The sequence below is a fragment of the Euprymna scolopes genome, chromosome 31 (assembly GCF_053919585.1).
Source record: "Euprymna scolopes isolate OS-2025 chromosome 31, ASM5391958v1, whole genome shotgun sequence".
Classification (NCBI taxonomy): Eukaryota; Metazoa; Mollusca; class Cephalopoda; order Sepiida; family Sepiolidae; genus Euprymna; species Euprymna scolopes.
In genome coordinates, this window is record NC_136512.1 from 14354712 (window position 1) to 14382628 (window position 27917).

General features: G+C 36.2%; 1 protein-coding gene across 1 annotated transcript in view; it reads left to right on the forward strand.

Annotated features, from left to right (window-relative positions):
* Nucleotides 1-27917, forward strand: part of LOC145255637 (lysophospholipase D GDPD1-like) — a 98401-nt gene that overhangs the window by 20564 nt on the left and 49920 nt on the right. The gene's annotated exons all lie outside the window — the stretch shown is intronic.

The window sequence follows — 27917 nt, forward strand, 5'->3', positions numbered from 1 at the left end:
ATAGCAAAGTTAAGGTAAATTACGTTTCTATCTAACTGGATAATTTCTTAGTGTTTTTATTTAATGTAAAATGCTTAATTGGCTCCACAAACTCGGTTTTTATCTATGTATTTGAAAAAGACGAATAGTCGCGGACTCTGTTGAATACGTTAAGTTTGGGAAAATCAGTTAAAAACTATACAAAAGTGTCAGACACCTACTGATTTTGTTATTGTGGTGTGACATAGGCTGACATATTCGTTGGGTTTCTGATAGTATTTTGTGTAGTTTTTTAGTTTTAAATCATTTTCTCAAACTTAACATCATCAACAGTGTCTGTCACCATTTGTATTTTTTAAATATATTGATAAACACGGTTTTTCGAGCCGACTAAACGTTATAGTAAATAAAACGGGTTTGTATTATTAAACACAGAAACAAAAAAGTTGTTGAAAAATAAATATAACAAATAAATGTTAGCAAAGGCATCAGTTACTTTTCTACCTAACTGGATAAGATTTTAGTGTTTTTATTTAGTGTAAAATGTTTAATCGGTTCGAAAACATGTGTTTATCTGTATATTTGACAAATACAAATGGCGGCAGACTGTGTTGAACACGTTAAGTTTGGGAAAATGAGTTAAAACTAAAAAACTATACAAAATACTGTTAGGAACTCACTCCATATATGTTACTGTGACATAGGCAGACATTCGGTGGTTTTTAACAGTATTTTGTATACTTTTTAGTTTTAACTCATCTTCCCAAACCTAATGTGTTTAACAGTCTGCCGCCATTTGTAATTTTCAAATATAGCAGTAAATGCTGTGTTTTTCGAGCCGAATAAACATTTTACATTAAAAAAACAAAAAAAACTATCCATTTTGGTAATAAAGTAACATATCTTGCCTTTGATAATATTTGTTTTACATTTATTTTTATACAACTTTTTCGAATCTATATATACAAACCCAATAAAAACACTAAAAATTATCCAATTAGGTAGAAAAGTAACTTATCTTGCCTTTGAAAATATTTACTTGTTATATATTTGTGTTTGTTGACAACTTTTTCAAGTCCTTGTGCAAGTACAAACCCAAAGGTGTATTTTTCTGTCTAATTTTATTTTTAGTACCCTGCTTAAATTTAAATTTCACTATATCTTTTTTTGGGGGGAGGGTATTTTTTTACATTAGGTTCACCTCCACAATTTGCGACTATGCTGAATAAGAAAATCTTATTTAAAATTTGCAGAGTCAAGTAGTTTTCGAGATATAAAGACCTGTACTATGCACTATAATTCACTGATGGCCATGAATAAACACTCTCAACCTCCCCATATTAAGAACGACTTTCGGAATAAATAACACCCATGCCTAACCACGTGTTTTAACCTTTTACCTGTCTTTCATCTTTTAAAAACGGCTTTTGGAATAAATATCACCACTCTCCCCATGTTAAGAACGGCTTTCAGAATAAACACCTCCAACTTACCCATGTTAAAAATTGTGGAGGTGGACCTAATGTGAAAATTTACCTTTTGTTTTTGTTTTTTTAATAAATTGTTAGTTGAAAGTACAGAATAGTGACAAAACACCATCCCCTCCCCTTGGTAAGAATAACAAAAAGAAATAATGGTTTTCTTGGTAGAAACTTTTTTGTATTTCACCTAACAATTTCTGGTGCTAATGAACTTGCTGATCCGCGCAATTTTTTAAATCGTATTTCCAAGTTTAATTAAAGTTTTATGTTTTTTTATTCAATTGTAAGGTTAAAGTACAGAATAGGTACAAAACACCCACCCCTCCCCATGTTAAGAATGGCTTTTTAAATAATAACATTATTATTTCAGCACGGATCACTCTCTACATGAGTACCTAATATTTTTTTCAGCCATTCTTACCATAGAGAGGGGATGGTGTTTTGTAACTATTCTGTGCTTTTAACTAACAATTTATTATTAAAAAAAGATATTGTGAAATTATAAAAAAAATAAAGATATTGGGAAAGTTGAATTTAACTTGAAAAAAAACAAAAAACAATGTGAACGGCGCGTTCAACATTGTAGCCGGAGCTTATTTGGCAATAAAGTCACGTTAGTCGATTAATGGGTGGTAATGCATTTACTGATCTGCGCTATTTTTTTTAAATCGTATTTCCAAGCTTAATTAAAGTTATGTTTTTTTGGTATTTTTTTAGATTAGGTCCACCTCCACAATTTTCTTTTCAATGACGACTTTTAAAGGTTTCCGATTATGCTGAATACGGAAATCGCATTGAAATTTTGCAGAAATAAGTAGTTATCGAGATGTTTTATGCATTGTATTCTTTGGTGGCCATTTTTGTTACGCGCGTAAGCGCATAAAAAAGATGGCCGCCAGAGATTATAATGCATTATACAACTTTTTATATCTCGATAACTACTTATTTCTGCAAAATTTCAATGTGATTTCCATATTCAGCATAGTCGAAAACCTACAAAAGTTTTCATTGTAACCCTAACCCTAACCCTAACACCCTCTTCTCCCCATGTTAAGAATGGCTTTTTAAATAATGTTATTATTTCAGCACGGATCAATAAGTGCACGAGTACCCAATTTCTTTAATATAGAAAAAGCATTCATATTTTCTTATATAAAAACAACTTCTGTAAAAAAAAAAAAAAATGTGTACTTTCAATTTTTGTTAAAGGTTTTCTTAAAAAAAAACAAAATACGGTAAAAAAAAAAAAGAAAACAACAAAACATTAATCGATATTCATGCAGAGAGTGATCCGTGCTGAAATAATGTTATTATTTAAAAAGCCATTCTTAACATGGGGAGGGGAGGGGGTTTTGTACCTATTCTGTACTTTAACCTTACAATTGAATAAAAAACATATCAAAACTTTAATTAAACGTGGAAATATGATTTTAAAAATAGCGTGGATATCTCTCTGCATTAGCACCGAAAGTACAGAATAGTTACAAAACATCCTCCCTCCCATGTTAAGAATGGCTTTCTAAATAATGTTAATGCTTCAGTACTGTTCCTTGTCTGCTTACGTTTAACTTTTGTTTATTAAATTGTTAGGTGAAAGTCCAGAATAGTTACAAAACACCCCTATTCCCATGTTAAGAATGGCTTTCTAAATAAGTTCATTATTTCAGCAGGGTAGCTTCTCTGCATAAGTAACATGTTTTGTTTTTAAATTGTTAGGTGAAAGGACAGAATAGTTACAAAATATCGTCCCCATGTTAAGAATGTCTTTCTAAATAACATTATTTCAGCACGGTATTTTCTGTGCATACATACTATCTATTTTTGTTTATTAAATTGTAAGGTGAAAGTATAGAATAGATGCAAAACTCCCTCCCCATGTTAAGAATAGCTTTCTAAATAATGGTATTATTTCAGCACGGTACCTTCTCTTCATTCTCTGCATAAGTACTATCTTTTGTTTATTAAATTGTTAGGTGAAAGTATAAAATAGTTACAGAACACCCTCCCTTTTCCATGTTAAGAATGGCTTTCTTAATAGCATTATTTCAGCACGGTACCTTCTCTGCATAAGTACCATCTTTTGTTTATTAAATTGTTAGGTGAAAGTATGGTACTCATGCAGAGAGTGATCCGTGCTGAAATAATGTTATTTAAAAAGCCATTCTTAACGTGGGGAGAGGAGGGTGTTTTGTACCTAATCTGTATTTTGACCTTACAATTAAATAAAAAAAAAAATTTAAAAAACTTTAATTAAACGTGGAAATACGATTTAAAAAAATAGCATGGACCACTCTCTGCATTAGCACCAAATATTATTTAAGCACGTTACCAAGCCGTAAAATTTCTTAAAAAAAAAAAAACCTGTACTTTTACCAAACAATTTATAGTGTTAATAATCCAAAAAGTTCATATTTTCTTATATCGAAAAATAAAAAAAAAAAACAATAAAAACGACTTCGACTCAAAAAGCTAGCGACAAACTTTTTTTTTTTTTGCCTAATATAATAAAGAAAAAATGTTTAAAAAATTTGGAAGGTAAACAAATGAATTGTTTTTTTGTTTTTTTTTACTTATCGAGTAAGCAGAAAAGGAAATCTTTTAATTCGTTTCGTCAAATCGTGGTGTGAAATAAATCGAACCGGAAGTTCAGTTCTATCAACAAAACAGGTTTGCACTAACGGCTTACGAAAAATATATTTATTTAATATTTCAATAATTGGCGATGTAAATTTATTTTAATAACATAGAAACATCCCTCGACTCTAAAGATGGGTTGTCTGAAAATTTCAAATAAATTGGTAATGTAGAAATATGGTTGTATCAACTTTGAACGAACCAAGAATTACATTTTTATATATATAGATATGACATTTATATATATATATATATGACATTTATTTATATATATATATATATATATATATATGTCATATATATAACTCAAACGACCTTGTAACGATGTATGTATCCCACTTTCCCGTTTATGACATGACCTGCGCACTGAAATATGAACGTTATTTCGAAATTATTATTTAATATGGGAAGAGTGGGCTTTAAAATAAAATAACTTAAACCTAGTACAGAAATGAACGATGTAAAAAAAAAAAAAAAAAAAAAATGCCAAAATTTGAATTTAACTATAATAAGTATTATGGTATCTGTTCAGTGCATATTTATCTATAAGTGTGGCCAACCACTTATAATTCAGTAACTGTAAATTTCTCAAAAATTATCAATTATAATAAACAGAACGACTCATAGAAATCTATCTATATTCTTTTTTTATTTTAATATACTTTCATAGAAATGTTTCTGTTATGTCAAAAAAACAACCTATTTTCTTTACGTCACAAGTGTCACGCTCATACATGAATTCCATAGCTTATATAACATACTGATCCAACGGCTCTAGTATATATATATTTTTCTGTAGAAATATATTTTCTTATTATATATCAATCCTCATATAAGAAGCTCAATGTAATTACAGAGCAATAAAGAGAATAAATGACAAAGTTATATTCTAAAATTCATGATGTGGACCATCTTATAATTTATTCCTATAATTCAGTTTACTTATACAATTCTTGACAGTATCTGTTTCGTAGCTCAAAACCAATCACTTAATCATTATATCAATTAGTGAATCTATTATGCCCTTAACTCATCGGAGAATCTATTATGAAGAATTTATAATGAAGAATTGTGTAAATCAACTGAATTAAACGAATAAAATATAAGATGGTCAACATCATGAATTTTGGAATATAACTTTTTGTCATTTATTCTGTGTGTGTGTGTGTGTGTGTGTATGTGTATATATATATATATATATATATATATATGGCTGGGTGTTTGGAGGTGTGTATTGATCAAAAAAAAAAGTGGTAGTAGGAAGGCAGGCTCGAACCCGTACAGCAAAAGAGGAAAAGATTGGGGGGGGGCGTCTTTGCTCTTACGACCACCACCAAACCAGAAGTGACGTATGTTTAAATTAAGGCTAGACAATCGAAAAGAGGGGATGCCTTTTGAAAATATCGGCGATAAAAAGCGACCCCTCCCTGTAGAAAAGTGCCCAGTTGACGGTGAAGAAATTAACATTTTCAGTCAATTTTTTGGTATTTGTCGTCTGAAGAGCCAGGCTTCAAAACAATACTGCTCTTGTGAAAATCTGTCGCTGCTGTCGAAAGTTTTAGGCAGACATACAAAAATAATACGTTTATATATTGGTAGCTCAAATTTTCGACCCAAACCGATTAAAAAGCTTGCCCTATCTCTGAATACCCTTTATGTAAAATTCTAAATATTTAGACCAGAAATTGTCTGAGTAATTTAGTAGAGACTGCAGAGGTCAAATATTTTTGTACTTTGACCTCTATTATGACCCCTTACATTTATTGTTTTGGGCTCCAATCAAGTTATTAAGTTAGGTCCATGTCCAAGGAACCTATATCTAAAATTTCAATTCTTTATACCCAAAATTGGCGGAGGAGTTTGGTAGAGTTCTCACAGGTCAAATCGTTGAACTTTGACGCTTAACAGCCAAATTTCTGGCCGAAAACGGATTACAAAAATTTTCCCTAATCTGAATACCCTGTATATCAAATTTCGAATCTGTAGACTAAAAATTGAGTTATTGTGTAGGGGAATGTACAGACACACACACACTTTGACTTTTTTATATATATATCTGACTTAATTTTTTTTATACATCTCTGACTAACTTTTTTTTATATACATCTATTTAACTGACCTGTATATATAACTGAATTAGTGAACTCAATTTTTTTATTGAAACAATCTTTATTTGTTAATCTTATTCATCCCAAACAAGGCACGGTGCTACTTGGATGTAAGGGGCTATTATTTGGGACCCTATCTACAGGAACACTATGTAGGGAGTTGAGCAGCAAGATGTCTGTTCACATTACATTTAAATTTCTGCATGTTAGTACAGTCAGGGAAGCAGGATACCGAGAGGAAATTATGAAGTCTAGCAGTTTGAGGAAAGAAATTATTAAAGTAGAGACTTTCTGGCATCTACGGATCTTTAGGTGGGATTTTCCTGATTATTGGGTTAGTCGAGAGTATTTATATCGAATGGGGGGGGGGTATAAGAGCTACGAGTATGTCAGAGCACATTCCATTGAAATCCTTGTAAAATAGGCACAGGGGTGCATACTGTGGTGATGGAATAAGGGTTGGAGTTTGATAGTGTGGGAACTATTAGATTGAAGACTCTTTTCTGGAACCTGTATAAGAATGGGACACTAGTGGTAGATGTACCAGCACAGATGTGACAACAATATTTCATACATGGGCTCATCTGAGCTCAGTGGGAGACTAAATGGGTCGCATTTGAAAAAAAAAATTTAGTTTTGTTTTTTTTTTAGTTTATTTCAAAATTAGCTGAAAAAAAAAATGACAGAAAGAATGTAAAGTTGTCAAGGTCAGTCGCAGCAGTGGCACTGTTAAAATGTATAATGCCCAATTGTCTAGTGAATCCTGCCAACAAGAAAAAAAAAAAAAAAAAAAAAAGCTGATGAATGTTTTTATTTCATAGAAATAAGAGCTGCTGAATAGGATATTGATGTAGGCAGGATCAGAAACTGCTACTAATTGTAAAGAGCAAAATTGCTGTTGATATTTGTACATAGGAACCGATGATGATAGTGGACAGAGATCTAGTGTTGTTTTGGTACAAATGAGATGAATAATGACCGGTTGTCCAGTGAACCCTACACACAAGAAAAAAAAAATCTGATGAATGTGACTGACGCAAGAGACAGCACGAGTGTACAATAAAAATAAGTGTTTTTGTTTCATAGAAATAAAATACATCTCTAGAAAATAGCTTCTGAATCTGATGATATTGTTGCAGGCAGGATCGGAAACTGCTGCTAGTTGTAAAGGGCAGGATTGCTGCTACTATTTGTTCATAGGAACTGATGGTAGTGGGCAAGCGTAAGTGTGTGTGTGTGTGTGTGTGTGTAATAAAACATAACACTAATAAGTGAAGTCAACACCATTATAGTATACAAATGTCGCCTTGTATAAAACTTGGAACTGCTGGTGCTAACTGACACTGGAGGAGATAGGGTCAGAAAACTGTTGCTTGTGGACTACAATGTCATCTGAGGGTGATTCTGAGGAAAAGTTCAGAAATAATAAAATCCAAAACGTATTATACAGTTGCTGTTAATAGCGTCACTTCAATGTTATCCATTTGATCAGTGAAAATGATGTGTAGAGTTACAAACTCGTGTTTATCCTCGTCACATATGCCAAAACTGTCTAAAAAAAAATGAACATCCAGTTTTGCAAGAACAAGTGTCCAGCTGCAAACAGTACAAGGTTACTCAGCACTACCATTTTAAGAAAACATGAAATTAATGTTTTCATATGGATTCAAGGTCAGTAGTGATCAGGGTTGAAAACTTGAAAAATTAAATAAAAGTAGTTGGTCAACTTATTTACTACATAGAAATATGTGACATGCTGATCAGTAATTTGAATTCAGAGGTGTGGTGACCGGAAGATGTTTGAAAGGTAATAGAAGTTTTTAATGGTTTAGTAAGTGAAACTAGGAGTGCAACAAAATGATATTGAGCTGTCAAATTTCTGGATTGTTGCCTTTTTTTTATAGTGTGTTGCAGAGGGTTTAACCAGTTATAAAAGCCAATTGACCGTACATCTAAAATATTAAGACACAGAGCAAAAAGAAAAACGGCAAACAAAAGGAAGATTGACAAAAAAGGGCTGAAGTCAGTTTAAAGACAACAAATCGCCTTTTACTTACAAAAAGGGAGTAAGAATGTAAGCTGCTGATGGCTGCAAGTGGTGTTGGAAGGTGTGGCAGGCCCTGGAAGAGTGCAGGAGGATGCGACTGGCGTTGGGAGGGTGCAGGAATGCTGCAGGAGGGTGTGGCTGATGCTGGAAGACGGTAGGAGTGAGCTGGAGGCCGCTGGTTGAAGAGAGGTCTCTGGAAACAGACGGGCAGTAGTAGTCGCATAGTAGTAGTTTGTGGGTCGCATAAGAATTGTTTGAGAATCGCATATTAATGTGGAAAAAAGGTAGCTCTGAAAAGGGCTGTTTTGAACTACTGCTGCTAGAGATTCTTTGGCTGCTGGGCTTGACCTGACTGGGAACATTAAAGTCGCATCTCGGGAGACTTCCTGCTCCCTCACCTGCTTGACTGGCAGGCCGCTAACGCGCTGTATTTATTAGAAGGTATTGTTACAACAAGCGCCGTTCTTAGAAAAAAAAAAAAAAAAATTAATAGAATTAATTCTCTGCCGAATCGAATACAACCAAAAGAGTTCCACGTGTAAATTGAATGTGTTTATGTTTGATTCAGCTCGGAATCAAAGTCTCTGCTATCCATTTTAATGGAGAAAGAGTTGAAATTATATTTTTCATCTCAGTTCGATACGAGAAAAGGGTTATTTGCCACCGGGCGGCGTATAGAAGATTGTTCACAACTGAAAAAAATGGCCGGCATAGCAAAAATATGAACCACGGTGTAAGCACACTGCGACAAGTGTTTGTAAATTCATATTGGCTCACAAGCAAGAAAAGGATAAATTAGTTCTTTAGTCAAGCATTGGTTAGATATAAACATTTTTAGGCATTTTTTTTTTTTTTCTAATATTTTTTTACAGTAGCCAACAAAAATAAAAAGGGGTCCAAAAAAGATACAAAAAATGTTACCAAAGGCAAGATACTCTTCTACCTACCTTGGTAAGTTTGTTTAAAAATTTTAACTTATTTTGAAGCATTTTTCAGTTCAAAAGAAACCGTGTGTTCACTCTATTTAGTTAAAACAGAAAATAATCATGGCTGCCATAAGCAGTGCATGGGGATCCTTGATAATCACTCAAAAGTCGGAAATTAAGCAAAATACTGGTAGAAACATACCCAGTAATTGTCGCCAATTGTATGAAAATGTAATGTTCTAACCAGCGTTTTATTTAATTTTTGGTTTTTGAGTGATTATCAAGGGTCCCCTTGCACTGCTTATGGCAGCCATGATTATTTTCTGTTATAGCTGAACAGCAGATACGTGGGTTTCCTTTGAATTGAAAAATGTTTTTAAAAAAGTTTAAACACAAAACTTATCCAAGTAGATAGAAGAGTAACTTATCTTGCCTTTGGTAACATTTTTTTTTTATGTATTTTGGTTTTGTTAGCTATTACCAAAAATGCCCCCTTCCCTTTTTTTTTCTTTTTACCAGATGTTGTTCTGCATGGAGTCACGTGTACATTATTTTATGCATTTTTTAAAAAATTGTAATGAACATCCAATTCTGTGTCACTATAAGCCTGGCACACATAAAAATGTTTCAAATCGCTACTAGATATTATATAAAACGAACTTTGTGTATGAGTGAGTTCCCTATGGACTCGAAAATGGCTGAGCCGATTTTTATGAAATTTCATACGAAGATACTTTATGTTCCTGGCAGTGTTGTTAGATAGGTTTTGTATCGGAATGTCTTCAATAAATATCAATAATCAAAATAATCCAATGAAAGAAGGAACAGGCGATTTTGTACCAAAGTTAACACATGATTTTATTTGAGAAGTTTTATTACCACACAAGCCGAAAAGCTCAACATAAAATCAACAGTAGGTTCTTTGATATGACAGGGGCGATTCAAAATGAATGTTTGTTTAGAACACAACTGAAGCATGATACTTGACTTTTTCAGTTTAAACTTTAATTCAAGCAATTATATATAAAAAATAATTTTATAAAATCAACAGTAGGTTCTCTGCAGTGCAATGTAAATTTTAATTTATTGTGGACTTAGTCACTACGAGAGGCATGTGAAGCTTCTTCCTGGTGCACCACGATGGGTCCCCAACTAGAGCAGACAATCAATTAATTTTGTTGAAAAATGGGCGATTTAACCAGATTTTAATGACAATAAAAATATCGGATTGTGAAACGTTCATTGATAATCATTCAATCCCGGCAACGTCAGGTCACCTTGCTAGTATTTAACTAAAACCGAAATGTATTTTTCAATTGATAATTGGTATTTTAATTATTAGGAGTATGGTTCTCATCTTCGTTGCTATTCTTGCCAACGTTTTGGCTGATGTAACCTCTAATCATCGCATGCAAATTCTCAAACTCTGGAATGTATGCACATTTTGAATTGAACCCTTTATTTAATCTACTGGAGTAGATCATTCTTGTTCAATCAGCCATTACTGGGTAGAAGTATTGAGCAATTTAAAAATCTTTCTGACAAAGAGGAAAGAATTGATGTTTTTTAGGTCAGAATTTATTCCATCTAACACTTATTGTTGGCAAGTTTTTGATCTTGAAGCATTTTTCATTTTATTTCTTAAGCTCCTTACATCAAGCGGCTCCATACATTGTCTGGAGTGATTGCTATTAAAAAAAATATTGAAGGTTGGACCTAAAACCTCCAGAAGACTATAACTAAGATCTGATTAATGTAACACTTTTATCTGTTGTGCCATGTGTCCATGTAGTTAAATCCTTACTAAAAAAGAAATTAATTAATTAATAGAATGTTACGCTAAGCAAAACATTGTAACGTTGTTCTCCCCAACAGATCGAAACGTATGTAGACACAGTCGCAAAGGAAATTAGAACTTTGACACTTTCCAGGTGCAAGAAAAGGTTATTTTCTTTATTGACCACGCTAGTTGTCAACATGTATTTAACACAAGTGTTTTCTCTTTCTGGATGTGAAGCCGTCCGGCTGTCAATATATGGCTCTCGTCTAGGAGAAGCCCCATGTTTTGACAAGCTTTTGGGCTTGACCTTCACTCCTGATCTGAAATGGAACATGTACATTAAGTCTGTTGCCAAGATCACTGGAAAGATGGTGGGATCCTTCTACCGCTCTAGAAGATATCTCACTACTGATGCAATTCTCTATCTATATAAAAGCCAAGTACGTCCAAGGATGGAATACTGCTGCCATATCTGGGCAGGAGCTGCTAAAAACAGCCTATCCTGCCTTGACAGAGTACAAAATAGACTTCGTGGGGGATGTCCTTTTCTCTTCCCTGCAACCTCTCTCCCACAGAAGAGACGTTGCAAGCCTGTGTTTGTTTTATCGTTATTTCCATGGCAAGTGCTCGTCTGAACTCCAATCTCTGGTCCCCCCTCGCCAATCTTTTATGAAAAACACTCGTCTAGCTGAATCCACTGTCAAAAACTTTCCCCACTCTTTATTTATGCCTAAATCAAAATGTAGATACCATGAACAAAGCTTCATTCTTAGAACTGCACGCCTGTGGAACTCTGTTCCGTCTGCCTGCTTCCCACCTGACTACAACCTGGATGTCTTCAAGTTCAACACAAACAAATTCCTGATGAACCGCCCCCTTAAGTAGACACTTTATTAAATCTCCAAACTAACGTACTGTACTTACAGTAAGCCTTATCCCTGAGTGGCTTCCGGGTCTTGATAAGTGGTGACCACCTTGTAAAAAAAAAAAAAAAAAAAAAAATGACACCGGACATAGAGATCTCAATTGAAAATGTAAAGGGAAGAACCGCTGCGTAACTTCCCACTCATGAGTTGCATCTTCCACTTTTTGTGGATTGCGAACACATGTAACTTATTTTTCTCCATTCCTTCTGATCCCGGGCAAGTTGGTTGATGGCTGCCCAACTGCCAAGAGATGTCCAATCAAAAATATTTTCTCTCCGCCTTCTCCTTGGCTTTCCTCTGCTTCTTTAATCTTCTAACATACCCTCAAAGTATAACTTTGACAAGCCAATGGTTGATCGTTTTGGCATGGCAAAAAAGTTTAAGGGTTTTACTTTTAATTTTATCAAATAGAGAGGATAGGGAAGTAGTTTGACCGAGGGTGAACTTTTTTTTTCTTTTTTTTTCATCAGGCGATGTCTCGTAATGAAACGCATTATGTGATTTTGAAACATCTCAATGCAATTAGCTAGTTGTTTAGTCCATGTGATACAATCAAGGCCATATAAAACTACTGGGAGGACATAAATAAATCTTTACTTTAACAGTTATCAGCACCCTTTTTAATTTTAGAATGATACTGTGTTTTTGGAAAAGCTGCCCAACCCAATCCAATTCTGTGTTTCAATATCGTCTTGTGATTGTTTGAGAAACTTCCCATTCACCACATGTCTTTCTCTTTTTTCTCTTCATCTTCCCATCTAATCTCTGTCTATATATGCATTCCGCTCCATGATTTTATGCCTTTGTCACAGTTTAAAATGTTGACTTGCTACATCATTTTAATGAAAGAACCAGACTACATTACAGTGAGAATAATTTTTAGGACAATAGTATTCTAAATTATCAAAATATGACATTTTTTTTTTTTTTCATTTATTTAAAGAAGTATGTAGATTTGGAGATCACAGTAAATTAATCTCTTAGTTTTTATTTAACGTCTCTTTCACTCGAGATGTCGGTTATATGTTGGCTATAGCGGCACAAAATTTCTTTCTCCATTAAATTTTACTATTTATGTTAATTTTGATGTGCCATAGCTGGACAGTATCTTTGATGGCATCATTCCAAGTCTTTCTCTGCCTGCTTACTTTCCTCAATTATCCTCAATTGAATTGTGTGTACATCTGCTTGTCCAACCAGAGCTCCGTTCAACATGTCTAATACACCATAAAAAGTTCTAATGCAAAGCTGACGTCAGTTCAGTTTCTGCCTTTATAGCAGTCGTAACTTTGTCAAGCCATACACTACACATCTACCAAACAATGGCATGTCATTTCTCTGCATGCTCGGAAAGACCGATATAGTGGGAACCCAACATTCACTTTCATGTAACATGGTACTATGGTCATTGACTCTGTTGTAAACTCAACTTAGAGTAAAAAGTGAGTTAAAACGACAGGTTAAAATCGAAAGTTCTCAAGGTTTGCCCCAAGCAGTCTGTACACGCAAAATTGAACTTGATCCCTGCTCCCTACCAACATGGATTGTATTGCAAAGATAGCAAAATGAATCTGCAGCTTTCTGCAGACCATCTGCAGGACTCTGTACAGGGTCTGGCTTTTAGTTGAATAAACAGTACTACAATACGAGCATATCTTCTAAAGAGACGTTTTTCAATAGGAATTTATGGTCGTCTTCAAGTCTAATGTAAATTCCTTTTGAGTCGTCCATTCAGATAATCTAGCCCTATCCAAACTCCACTGCTACCGATATTGTCTCATCACCTACCTAAATCTTAACCCTTATCCCCGAGTTGCCTCTGGGCCTTGATTAGTGGTAACCCATCAAGTAAAAAAAAATTCTTTCTTGTAGCCCACTGCACCTCTTGTGAATGCAAGAATTTGTAGAAAATTTCCAAGTAGTCTCCCGGGGCTTATTTTTACAAATGACTATCACTAATCCAGTGTCTCTCATGAATCGTGTAGTCGTATTGGAACAGAGGGCACTTGAGATTTTTACTAATAAGGCTGGAAAATGAAACGGTTGATGAGTTATATTTGTCTTTCATTTTTTCTTTTTTTCTTTTTTTTTTCTGGTCTCTGCAAACTGAACTGCGGTGTCGTAATTGGCAGCAATTTTGCAATTCTTTATGTAAAACGGCCAAAGCAAATGATATTCAATATAAGTAGTTTTCTAGTTCTAAAACTGTCATGCTGTTGGGTCACCAACCATCGTTTGTGTCTGGGCTAACTGGCTCTAAATTTGATGCAAACTCGGTAGAATCATGACCTCATTTGACTAGTGTGAATCAAAAAATGTCTAATCTGTATAAGTGAACATATGTGTACAAATCTCTTCAGTAATCACGTATGCAAATTTAACACCCTCTATTGCCCAGTCATAAAATATGCTTAAATATATTTTAATTCATGCAGGTTTTGTATTATTATGGAGCCAATCCTCTAGTGATTATTATATTGTACCCAATGTATAGTAGTGATTTCAGAAGTTTTAAAAAGAAATATGACTGGAGTGCCATCAGCTAGAATCGAAACTAAAACATAAAGCTATCAGATAAGTACTGTATTTAAACACTTATGTATTAGTTATGGTGTTGAATTCGATTCTTGCAAGCGTCTTATCTTGATATATTGTTTCGGCATCCTGTATATCCCCTCCCCGCCCCGTTTCGGCATCGTGTCTATCCCCCCCCCCCGTTTCGGCATCGTGTCTATCCCTCCCCCCCCATTTTGGCATCATGTCTATCCCTCCACCCCCCCCGTTTCAGCATCGCGTCTATCCCCCCCAGCGTTCTGTCTATCCTTCTCCTTTCCCCCTCCCCCCCAGCGTTCTGTCTATCCTTCTCCTTTCCCCTCCCCCCCACTGGCGTTCCGTCTATCCTTCTCTTTTCCCCCCTTCTCCCACCGGCGTTCCGTCTATCCTTCCCCCTTTCCCCACAAGCATCCCGTCTATCTTTCCCCTTTCCCCCTTCCCCCACCGGCGTCTCGTCTATCCCTTCCCCCACCGGCGTCCCGTCTATCCCTTCCCCCACCGGCGTCCCGTCTATCCCTTCCCCCACCGGCGTCCCGTCTATCTCTTCCCCCACCGGCGTCCCGTCTATCTCTTCCCCCACCGGTGTCCCGTCTATCTCTTCCCCCACCGGTGTCCCGTCTATCCCTCCCCCCCTGCCCGTTTCGGGATCGCATCTATCCTCCCCCCCTGCCCGTTTCGGCATCGCATCTATCCTCCCCCCCTGCCCGTTTCGGCATCCCGTCTATCGCCCCCCCCTCCCGGGTTTCAGCATCCTGTCTATCGCCCCCCCCCCGGTTTCGGCATCCCGTCTATCGCCCCCCCCTCCATTTCGGCATCCCGTCTATCGCCCCCCCCCCCTCCGTTTCGGCATCTCGTCTATCGGACCCCCCCCCCTCCGTTTCGGCATCCCGTCTATCGGACCCCCCCCCTCCGTTTCGGCATTCCGTCTATCCTCCGGCCCATTTCTGGATACCGTCTATCCTTCTTCCCCCCCCCCCAGCCTTCTGTTTATCCTTCTTCTACCTCCCCCCCAGCGTCCCTTCTATCCTTCTCCTTTCTCCCCCCCCCTGGAGTCCCGTCTATCCTTCTCCTTTCCCCCTTCCCCCACCAGCGTTCCGTCTATCCTTCTCCTTTCCCCCTTCCCCCACCAGCATTCCGTCTATCCTTCTCCTTTCCCCCTTCTCCCTCCCGGCGTTCCGTCTATCCTTCTCCTTTCCCCCTTCCCCCACCGGCGTTCCGTCTATCCTTCTCCTTTCCCCCTTCCCCCACCAGCGTCCTGTCTATCCTTCTCCTTTCCCCCTCCCCATTCTTCTTTCCCCTGGCGTCCCTCTATTCTTCTCATCCCCCCCACCAACGTCCAGTTGGTCCTTTCTCTTTCTCCTCGAGTTTCCCCTCTATCCTCTCCCACTCAGTCTCCCTAGGCTTCCAGTCTAATCCTTTCTGTTTCTCGGCTTCTGGTCTTTAATCGGGGTGTGTGTGTGTGTGTGTGTGTGTGTGTATGTGTATGTGTGTGTGTGTGTGTGTGTGTGTGTGTGTGTGAGAGAGAGAGAAAAAAAAAAAAAAAAAAAAAAAAAAAAAGAAATAGGTACCAAATCCGACTATGTAAAAAGTTGAAGCAATCAAACAAAATATAACGGAAATCCGCGGGTGCTTCACTTTGTTACCAGTCTCATCTTTTCTGTTAACATGCGTTTTGAATGAAATGACACCGTTTCAGCCTCATATGAGATATTAGTGCTCTGTGTCTGCTTTCAGATTTTTCTAAATCAGATTATCATTTTTATTATTGTAATGTTTTAATTATTCTAATCTTTTGTTAAAGCAACTGATTTAAAAGACTTTTAAGGTGTTCGCATCATGTGAGTATTTGTACGTGAAATAAATGCAATTCTGGAATATCCTAGCTTAACAAGACTGGTGTTCTTGAATTGGGTCTGACCAATCTGTTAATTTAGCAATAAAATACTTTAACAGATTAATGGACAGTTTATTTATTTTTAGAAAAAGAGAATATTTTTGTGTTTGTTTCTGAATTATTGAGATGAGGACTGATTATTTGGATAACTACTGTTCTCATCTTGAGTGTCATTTTCACAACTTTTAATTCAGTGCAGCCCCCGACCTTCTTCAGATGTATCTTGGCGAACTCGTTAATGTGCATGGATTTTTTTACATTCCGTCAGCCATGACCAGGTAGAATTCCTCAGTAATTCACAAGTGTATTCTGTGTCGTCTGCACTAGACCTTCAACCTCCAGAAGAGTGTAACTTACAACTGCATTTTGCCAAGTAGTTTATCTACTATTCCATGCATTTTAGACTTAAATCTATTTTTGTTTTTAGATGTACAATCTTTACTACTTATCATCCCTCTCTCTCTCATATATATATATATATATATAAAGTAGTAGCGCTTGTCTGTGTGTACAACTCTCCTACAGTCCACACCACTGAATCGATAATGACCAAACCTGGCATGAAGATGGTCCTCCGCCTAAAGATGGTGCACATCATTTTCCAAGGTAAAGATCAAAAGTAATGGTAATAGCCTTTGTATCTATACTCTCCTACAGTCTACACCACTAGAACGATCATGACCAAACCTGACATGATGGTCTCTGACCTAAAGATGGTGCACACCATTTTTCAAGGTCATGATCAAAGGTTAAGGACATATTTGGTGCGGCTCTTACAACATCCACTTCTTGCAGGCATACAACAAAGTTCTGCGCAAAATGCGGGTATCTTTGCTGTTGATAAGTATCTTTGCTAGTTATTTAGAATTTATTATATATATATATATATATATACTTTTTTATATACATAGGCATCACCATTTATCAAGGCCCAGAGGCCACTCGAGGATAAGGGTTAAAGAGTGTACAGTAGAAATTTGACAGTATAGTAATCGTTAGTAAATGGAAATTCGGTAAATTTGTTAACAATTGGAATGGCTAATCAAGAACTTGTTTACGTTATACTTGAAAACAACCATATTGTAGTCAGCAGGAAAACGGAAGACAATTCCACAGGCGTGCAATTCTAAGAAAGAAGCTTTGTTCATGGAATCTACGTTTAGGTTTAAGCACAGATAAAGAGTGAGGGGAATTATTAATAGTGTTTTCAGCTAAACGAGTGTTTCTTGTGAAAGTTTGGCGAGGGGGGACCATAGACTGAAGCTCAGTCAAACAATTTCCATGAAAATAACAATGCAGCAGACAAACTCGCAACATCTCTTCTGTGAGATAGAGGTTGCAGGGAAGAGAAAAGGACATCTCCTACGAGGCTACAAAGTCTATTTTGAACTCTATCAAGGCAGGACAAGTCCTTTCTAGAAGCTCCTGCCCAGATGTGGCAACAGTATTCCATCCTTGGACGTACCTGGCTCTTATATAGAGAATTGCATCAGCAGTGAGATATCTACTGGATCGATAGAAGGATCCCACCATTTTTCCAGCGGCCTTGGCAACAGATTTGTGTACGAGTTCCATTTAAGATCAGGAGTAAAGGTCAAGCCCAGAAGCTTGTGAAAACTTGAGGCCTCCTGAAGACGAGAGCCATTCATTTTAATTGATGCCAGATGTGGATCAGAACGTTGATGATGTAAAGAGAGAAGCTTGGTTTTAGGTGCATTAAAAGTAACCAGCCATTCCTTTCCCCATTGTACCACGTGCTCAAGATCAGAGGAGAGAGAATCGGAGAGAACTTGGTCATTTACTGTCTTAGATGTGCTACCATAAATGGTAGTGTCATCAGCATAAATGTCTACAAATGATGTAAGGATGTGATTTGGAAGATCATTAATGTAGATCAGGAAAAGAGTTGGGTCCAGAATGGACCCCTGAGGGAATCCAGCATATGGTGGGAACCAAGCCGCTGCTCAGCTACTTTTGATTTGATAGACTGAGCATACAACTCTCTTGCATTTTTTATTACTTTCTTACAATGGTTGCTCGCAGTCCTGAAAGCGGCTTTAGTTTCCATACATCTATTACGTTGGAAGCAGTGGAAAAAGTGATTTCTGTGCACAATGGAAGCCGCACATTCAGAAGAGAACCATGGCTGGCTGTTAGGTTTTTGCTGGAATTTTTTTGAGGGTATGAAACGGTCTATACCTACAATTAATCATTCCATCAGGTCTGATACTATAGAGGACACATCCTTTTTAAACATGGAACGCAGAGGTAGATCTGATATAAATGTACGGAAGCTATCCCAGTCAGCATTAGTATATCAATATACTGTACGATGGAGAGGTACGTCTGGGGACTTATTACATTTCATTTTTATCTTAATTGATACAACAGAGTGGTCGGAAGATCCAAGAGGCGACAGAACAGAAACTGAACATAGTTCAGGGCAAGTTGTGAGAAAAAGGTCGAGTAGACTCGCATACTGGCCGTCATTGTCGGGCACACAGGTAGGTTCGTGAACAACCTGAGTGAGGTCATAAGAAATGGAGAAATCATGACAGAACCTCCCCTCATCATCGGTCTTGTTTGAGTGGGTCAACCATTTCACGTTGTGAACATTGAAGTCTCCAAATACGTGAATGTTAGCTGAAGGATAAGCAGATAGGACTTCGTCAATTTTCTCAGATATGCTTTTAAAGATAATAACTCCACTGTTGTGGGGGCGATAGAGAGTAAATATAAATGCAGTAGTGTGAGCTAGTGCAACCCGGAAGCACATATAGGGTAAGTTAGGATCTTTTCTAGAGATGTCCCTACCACATGGAAAGCCATCTTTAATATAGGCACATATTCCATGCCCATGGCGATTTTGGGGGTCAGATTTAGAAGTTAAGTTAGAGTATCCTTTAATTGCGAGCTCATCTAAGGAAATAACCTGTCCAATGCCAGTTTCGCTTAAAAATAAAATGTCTGGTTTAGTCTCCTGTAATTGGGTTTCAACCTCTGGAAGGTTGGAACGTAGACCCCTGATGTTGAAGGAGACATGGTAGTGGGGGTCTACGTTGGAAGTTGGAGATCGAGTTTAATTGTGTATTCTTTCTTGATACTTGTCATGATGGAATTTTGGAATTTGTGGACTAGGTCGTCAGATTTGCTTAGACCAGGACAGAGAGGGGAAACTAAGAGAGGAAAAGAAATAAAGAAATTTTTTTTTTTTGTTGTAGAACATAAGGTAAAGCCGTAACAATTACCCACTAATATGGCATTGAGAGGCCCCACCAGAAGCTACTGCATGGTCTAGAATCCATTCACCAAATGGCAATACAGCAGCCCCAGTACTTTGCACCTGCTGATAGGACAGCCTCCTTAGTGGTTAATCCAAGGTATATCCAGATAAAATGTTTACCTCCAGCACCCTTACTAGTGACCTGGCTACAAGGATAGACGTAGAAACAGAAAATTTCCGCCATCTCTGCCGACTGTTTGCGCAAAATACTGCCAACCTAGAATACAGCTTTTTCTTCTCCCTTTGTCAGAAAAATCACTCATTTAAAAAATGAGGACTGAGGGACAAATAAAGAGAAGCGAAAGTAACGGCAGCTGCCGATAACGCATCCACAATGTGTTTTCTACTCTCCTTTTTGTGTGGGTGTGTGTGTGTGTGAGAGAGAGAGTGTGTGAGGAAAATATATTAATAGAAAAAAATATATACTGGTGCATATAGATTTCTTAATCAATTTGAAACAAGGAATACAATAGTCTGTAGGGGTTATGAAAGCTCTTTATGCCAGATATTTCAAAGCCTAATATTTCTCATTACAAGAGGGGAAATCCTAGGTAACAAGATAAAGATATGACGTCTAGCAATAGGCATATTAGAGGATTTTGTATAGGTTGAATAAGAGGGGAGGAGAGGGTTGTCTAGCGGATTATTAAATAATTATGTTACTTTAAATATGCTACAGTGTGGCTTTAGTAGGTTTGGGCGATAGAGGTATGGAGTATGCTTTGGGGGTAGGTACTATGTTATAGGAGTTCATTAACTAATTAATCAATAATGTAATAAAAAAAAATTTATAGGCGAGAGGTGAAAAGGGTTGATGACAGGCGTTAATATGGTGCTATATGGTAACGGGATAATCGGACAGGTTTGGTACAAGCGGGATATATTCTAGTATATACAGAAAATATTGATGGAAGTGAGGGTAAAATCATAGGAAAATACAAATAATCCCTACTATTGTATTCTCTTGTTTTAAATTGATTAATAAATCTATAAATACACCAGTATATATATTTTTCTATTATAAATATATTTTCCTCTTGTATCTAAGCCCCTCCTGCATGTTGAGCTTTTTATTATATCAAAAACTCCATTTTAAAGAATCCTTTTTTCAATAGGTCTTGGTGTTTTTTGGGTTTTTTTTGTTCCCCCCCCCCCCGCGACTGTTTTGAGCTATTTCCGTAGCAGACTTGCTTTCTTATTCTGTCTCCTTTATAAGGCACATATTTAGCAAGTTTCGTGATGGAGGTTTTTTTGCTGGCTCTTGTTTCTTGATGTTGAATGTACTATCATAAGATATGGATTCTGAGAGCTCATCAGATATTACCTGGTGCTCACAATATGTCTGTGTGCATGGAAGCAAAGAGATTGTATATTATCATGATTGATTTGTAGCATGACCTGATTAATCACATCGAGTGTGACATGAACACATTCATTGTGTTCAACTTTTTAACATTTTTTTTCTTCTACTTTTACTTTTCCAGACAAAATAAGTAACAAGTTGATAAATTGAATATATAAGTAGTTTTTAATCTAATTAAAACTCGCTTATTTTTATGAAAAAAGTTAATCACTTTAAGTGCAGACATTTTTATTGTTTTTTTTTTCACAATCATCTTAGAAAGTGTTCAGAATAAAGTAAAAATGTCATTTTATTATTTCCGTTTTTCTCATGATAAAACAAGTGCAGTATCATATTTAGAAGATGGAAAAGTTTACTCCTCATCTCATCTCCTTCGACTTCTTCACTTTAAAACTTTCTCTTTTCTCTCTATTGTCGTTCCCATACCCGCTCTTGTTTCTGCACAACTCTTTTCTCTCTCTTTTCTATTTCTCCCGCCCTCGCTCTATCATCTCTCCCGCCCTCGCTCTATCATCTCTCCCGCCCTCGCTCTATCATCTCTCCCGCCCTCGCTCTATCATCTCTCCCGCCCTCGCTCTATCATCTCTCCCGCCCTCGCTCTATCATCTCTCCTGCCCTCGCTCTCTGTCTTTCATCTCTCCTGCCCTCGCTCTCTGTCTTTCATCTCTCCCGCCCTCGCTCTCTGTCTTTCATCTCTCCCACCCTCGCTCTCTGTCTTTCATCTCTCCCGCCCTCGCTCTGTCTTTCATCTCTCCCGCCCTCGCTCCCTCTCTCTCTCTCACTCTTTCTTTTGCTCCCTCTTTTGCTCGTGGAAATAATCTTTAAAAAATTTTGATTCTTGAAGGGTCATACATTAGAATTTTTCACCTTACTAGAAATAATATTGCATTTGAGAAAAGCAGCAATATATTAAAATGTCTTTCGTAGCGCATAATGGACGGACTTTGCGAATAATGCTCACGAACTTGCTGATTTTAATCCTCTAATTTTTAATCGACCTATATTTGACTTCTCATCGACTTTATACATTTAAACTTTGCATCTCCTAACGCGGTTTTATGTATAGTTCACTTTTCACTTTTTAATTTCCATTTTTGCTCCTTTTCATTTTTACTTCAACACCTGAAAATGATTTGTGGACAAATAAAGTGCTCGTAACAGTGACCATATTGGAACCTTTATTAATGTGTTCTATTTTGATATAAAATAAAAAGAATATATGAAAAATTGAAAAAATAATCATAAAACAAAGTATCTCCATTGCATTTAATGTTTGCTTGAATGAAAAAATGCTGCCTAAATATACCAATTTCAATTTTATATATAATGTTCACACCTCTCGGACTATTGCGTTCATCAATATTACATACCTTAATGGTGACATTGATGGGAGGGGGTGAAAAGTTTGAATTTTACTGGGGACATTTTTTTCTTGGTGTTATCCGGGATCATAGATTCTAAGATTACTGTATTAATTTTGCTAACTGATATAACTCTTTGCCTTTATCAACATTACATATCTTATGTTGACAAGAAAGGAAGAGGGAAAGAAATTAGGAATTTACCGGAACTATTTATTTGACTCCGTTCTCCTGGATGAAGAATTTTAAATTACAAAAATTTTTTAGTAACTGATAAATACTAACTCTCTTCGGACTGTTGTCTTTTCCTATTATGATTAGTAATTCATGCCTTTATTTGTTTACCTTTTAGTGTATATAATTTTGTGATACTATCGACGTTGACTCCCCCGAGTGTTGAGAAGTTAAAAAACAAAAGGAAAGAAATATAATAAAAGAAAAAGGGAATAGCATTTATCAGTAGACAATGGATTGAAATCTGTTCCTTAACAGACGAAAGAAAGCTAGTGAGGTCATAAGCAATGGAAAAATCGTGACAGAACCTCCCCTCATCATCCATCTTGTTTGAGTGGGTTAACCATTCCACATTGTGAACATTGAAGCTTCCACAGACGTGAATGTTAGCCGAAGAATGAACAGATAGGATGTGGTTAATTTTCTCAGATATGCTCTTAAAAAGCATAAAGATAGTAACTTCGCTGTTTTCGGGGCGATAGAGGGTTAATATAAACGCAGTTGTGTGAGCAAGTGCAACCCGGAGGCATACATAGGGTAATGTAGAATCTTCTCTGGAGATGTCCCTACCACATGGAAAGACATTTTTAATGTAGGCAATATTCCATGTCCATGGCGATCTTGGGGGTCAAATTTAGATGTTAAGTTAATCCTTTAATTCCAAACTCTTCTAAGGAAATAGTCGGTCCAATGCCAGTTTTACTTAGGAATAATAGGTTTGGTTTAGTCTCCTGTAATTGGGGTTCAACCTCTGGAAGGTTGGAATGTAGGCCCCTGATGTTGGAGACATGGTAGTAGGGGTCTATGTTGGAAGTTGAAGATCTGGGTTTAATCGTGTTTTTTCTGGAAGCTTTTCATAATGGTTTTTTGGGATTTTGGAATAGGTCAACAGACATGCTTAGAGCAGAGCAGAAAGGGAAGTAAGAGAAAAAGAAACGAAGATATATATATATATATATATATATATATATATATATATTTTTTTTTTTTTTTTTTTTTTTTTGTAGCACATAAGGTAAAGCCGTAACAATTATGCACTAATATGACATTTAGAAGCCCCACCAGAAGCTACTACATGGTTCAGAATCCATTCACCAAATGGCAATACAGCAGCCTCAGTACTTTGCACCTGCTGATAGGACAGCCTCCTTAGTGGTTAAACTAAGGTTCGGGTCCCTGACTATCAGGCAGATAACATCAGCCCAGATAAAATGTCTCCTTCCAACACCTTTACTGGTGACAAGGAGAGATATAAAAACAGAAAATCTCTGGCAGCTGTTCACGCAAGATGCTGCAAACCTAGAATACAGCTTTTTCTTCTCCCTTTGTCAGAAAAATCACTCATTAAAAATGAGGACTGAGTGACAAATAAAGAGAAGCGAGAGTAACAGAAACTGCCGATAATACATCCACAATGCATTGTCTACTCTCCATTTAAAAAAAAAAAAAAAAAAAGTAACATACTTAATGTCCAATTTACGTGTTTAAGGAAGAGTATGGTAATTAGGATACTCTCTAACTGAAAAAAAAAATAGAATTTTAAAATCCATTTATGCTATATTTCAAATCGGTTTGCTAGATTGTAATGAATACATGCATTGACGAGAGAATCTATTGCTAAATAAAACAAGTAAAATAATAAATATATCAATTAAAGATCTGCAATAAATATAAAAATAATTAACATTTGCCTAGAATAAAACAAAACATAAAAATTAAACAACTTATCTTTTAACACCTTCTGTCTAAATGAAAAAATATTAAAGATATTTTTCACTTTTGATTCAGACCAGCGTTTTGGAAAAATGTTTTGGCAAGCATCTGGGCTTGACCTTTACTCCTGATATAAAATGGAATACATACATCAAATCCGTTGCCAAGGTCACTGGAAAAATGATGGGATCCTTCTATCGATCCAATAGATATCTACCTGCTGATGCAATTCTCTACTTATATAAGAGCCAGGTACATCCAAGAATGGAGTATTGCTGTCACATCTGGACAGGAATACTCTGAACTCGGACAGGAATGCTAGGAAGAACTTATCCTGCCTTGACAGAGTTCAGAATAGACTTTGTAGCCTAGTGGGGGATGTCCTTTTCTCTTCCCTGCAACCTCTTTCTCACAGAAGAGACGTTGTGAGCCTGTCTCTGTTTTGTCATTTTCATGGCAAGTGCTCGTCTGAGCTCCAATCTGTGGTCCCCTGCCCTCGCCAAATATTCATGAAACATTCGTTTGGCTGTAAACACTATCAATAATTTCTCCCACTCTTTATCTGTGCTTAAACCTAAACGTAGATTCCATGGACACAGCTTGTTAAGAACTGTACCCCTGTGGAACTCTCTTCCGTTTACCTGCTTTCCAGCTGACTACAATATGGCTGTCTTCAAGTCCAATGTAAACAAGTTCTTGATGAACCGTTCCCCTTAAGTAATCACATTTACCAAATTTACACTTCTAACAATTACTATGATATTGTCCTTTTGACCAATGTACACTCTTTAACCCTTATCCTTGAGTGGCCTCTGGGACTTGATAAGTGGTTGTCAACTAAATTTTTACCAATTCTTAAGATTAATCTATTAACATGATTAAATAAATTTAGCAATAAGACATATTCAAATAAAACTTTGTCATTGGTAAGAAGCAAAAAACAGAAAACGTTTAATGTTCATAATTTCTTTACTGTTTTTTTAAATTTTTCTTAATTGCTTTCCTTCTAGTTTTGAACTTTGCATGTTTGATCAATTACTGGGAATAAGTACTCATTTTTTTATGATAAAAATCTTTGCTATCATTTATCTATTATATAAAGGACAATTGTCTGTGCGTAGGTGTTTGCATACCAAGCTAAAACTTGAAAATATAACTAAAAAAAAAGCATACAGTTTGAACTGTCTATGATGTTCCAGATGCATAATATCTAAAATTTAGAAAATAAAACATTCTTTCTAGGTTAACTGGGTAATTTTTTTCTTTTTGTGAAAGTGCTCGTTTTTCCCTGGATTTTTAATGTAATTATGTAGTAATTTTCAAAGCAAATAATGTAATTCTGTAGTAATTTGAAGAAACTGTTGACTCATTCCTAGAAATCTTTCAGAAATTACATTTCTCTTCAAATTATGGTAGTTGTGGTGGGGAAAGAAACTCGCTAAGGTTAAATTTAGGAGTGCACTGGAGGTGAGGTAACTAAGACGATCAAATTCTATGATTAAGCAAAACGTGTTTTGATCGGCCATGATTTATAAATAAAGGGAAACAACTCAATTCTAACTATTGAGATAAAAATCAACCTTGTAATGGATAGTTAAGTATTAAATCAGTAAAAATCATAAATTTGTATTTTAATAAAAACAAAAAAAAACTGCTTGATCAATTTGTGATTTTTGGAATATGACCTCTTCATTCTATGACAAGTACGTATATCATGAAGATTTTTATATTTTTTAAAGTGTAATTCTAAACCAGTACTATGTTTTATGGGAATGAAATTCCATTGTTAAGGCATTGGTTGAGAGGTTTAAGCTTTTACTTTTAGTTTTATATTTGAAAAAAATTTTTTACTGGTGCGCACACTCAAATATATGTTCTCATTTTCTGGCACCCATGCTCTATCAGCTGAGACTGTAGAATATTTCTACTGCACATCTGCAGAAGACAAGGAAGCCCCTCCCCACATGTGGTCACTTGTTTACCATGATAACCAAGGGCAAGATCCTGATGGCTGAGCAGCTGATAACTATGGAACTAAAAGCACTCTTCTTTGGTTCGTAGTTGATTAGATGCGAGGTCAGAGCCGATCATATTAATCAGTCCTGTCATGCCTCTACACACACATACACACACACACACACACATACACACATACACACACACATTATCTATATATAAAACAGTAGATGTATGTATGTGTGTGAACATATTTAACCAATAAACTCTTAAACTACAGGTCACATCACACTGGAATTAGCAGGAAAAAGTAATCATGCGCCAAGGGTGGTTTATAATGAGTAAAATCTTTGTTTGGATGGATGAATGCCGTGTACAGAAATATCAGCAAGTTGAAAGTCTTTTTCCTTTCTTTTTCCTTTCTTTTTCCTTTCTTTTTCCTTTCTTTTTCCTTTCTTTTTCCTTTTTTCCCTTTCTCTTTTCTTAGGCGTGAGAAATTTATATTTGCAAAAAAATTCAACTACTGACATATTTCTATGATTTGCATATGCATACTTCAATAACATACTAAATGTGAACACTATCAAAGCATAATTTATTCCTCCTCCCGTAATTTTTCAGAGTATATACATACTGGTATCTTCAATACACTATAACATTAAGTTATTACCACAAATTTTCTATTGGATTCAGGTCCGAACTTCTTGCAGGCCAAGGTATTAGATGTATGGATAATTCTGCACTCCATAGTGTACACATGTTGCATAATAAATATTGCATGTCAATAACAAATACTAATTATAGTCTGTTGTGGATTAAATTAACTCTGCATTCACGTTATATATTAATATAATATTAACATAACATTATTTAAACTAGTAAAAATATGCAATCTGAAGCGTCATAATTTTGCTCGTATATATATAATGCAAATGTTAAGTTTACTAATGAACAGCCATTTGTAACAATAGCTTGTCGATTTACACTACTTGGCCTTCGGGACAAGATCAAAGTGTAGTGCTGCACTTCTATTTCTTGTTCTCTTTCGTTGGAGGAGAAATCCTTCACGACTGAGACAATTTTTATTTTTGTACCTTTTCTCCACGTTAAAAAACGACCCTGGTGTCTAACTCTGTCCCGTGGGGAGGCATAGTAAATAGGTACACTACTGGTCCCCTAAAGAAGGAGGCAATGCTTGGGAGGATTATTTGACAATAGTAAAAATATGATGCACACATACTAACAAAAATGCCTGGGAAGACTGTATCATGATAACAGAATAGATACATTATCACCTTTTAAAAAAAAAGATAGAAACAGTAATGTCAAGGATGATGGTATCATGACAGATACTACACTACCTTCCTTCAAATTGAGACTTGAAAGACTGTTCATTAATCTGAAATATCAGTAAACTAAATAAAGCATTAAAAGATAGTACTGATAATAGAAGTAATAGTATACAAGGGTCGTTCTGAAAGTAAAGCCTCCTATTTTTTATTTTTCAACTAAAAGTGTTGAAGAGCTATGAAGATGGGAGTGGTAGCATTGACCTTTCTTTACTCCAGAATTGTCAATGCACTTTTGCCAGGCGTTCAATGATGCATCTCAGCTTCTGATGCCCGTCCATGACAGGGGTTGCTTTCTTAGTCTCAAACTGTCAATATCTGCAACAGAAA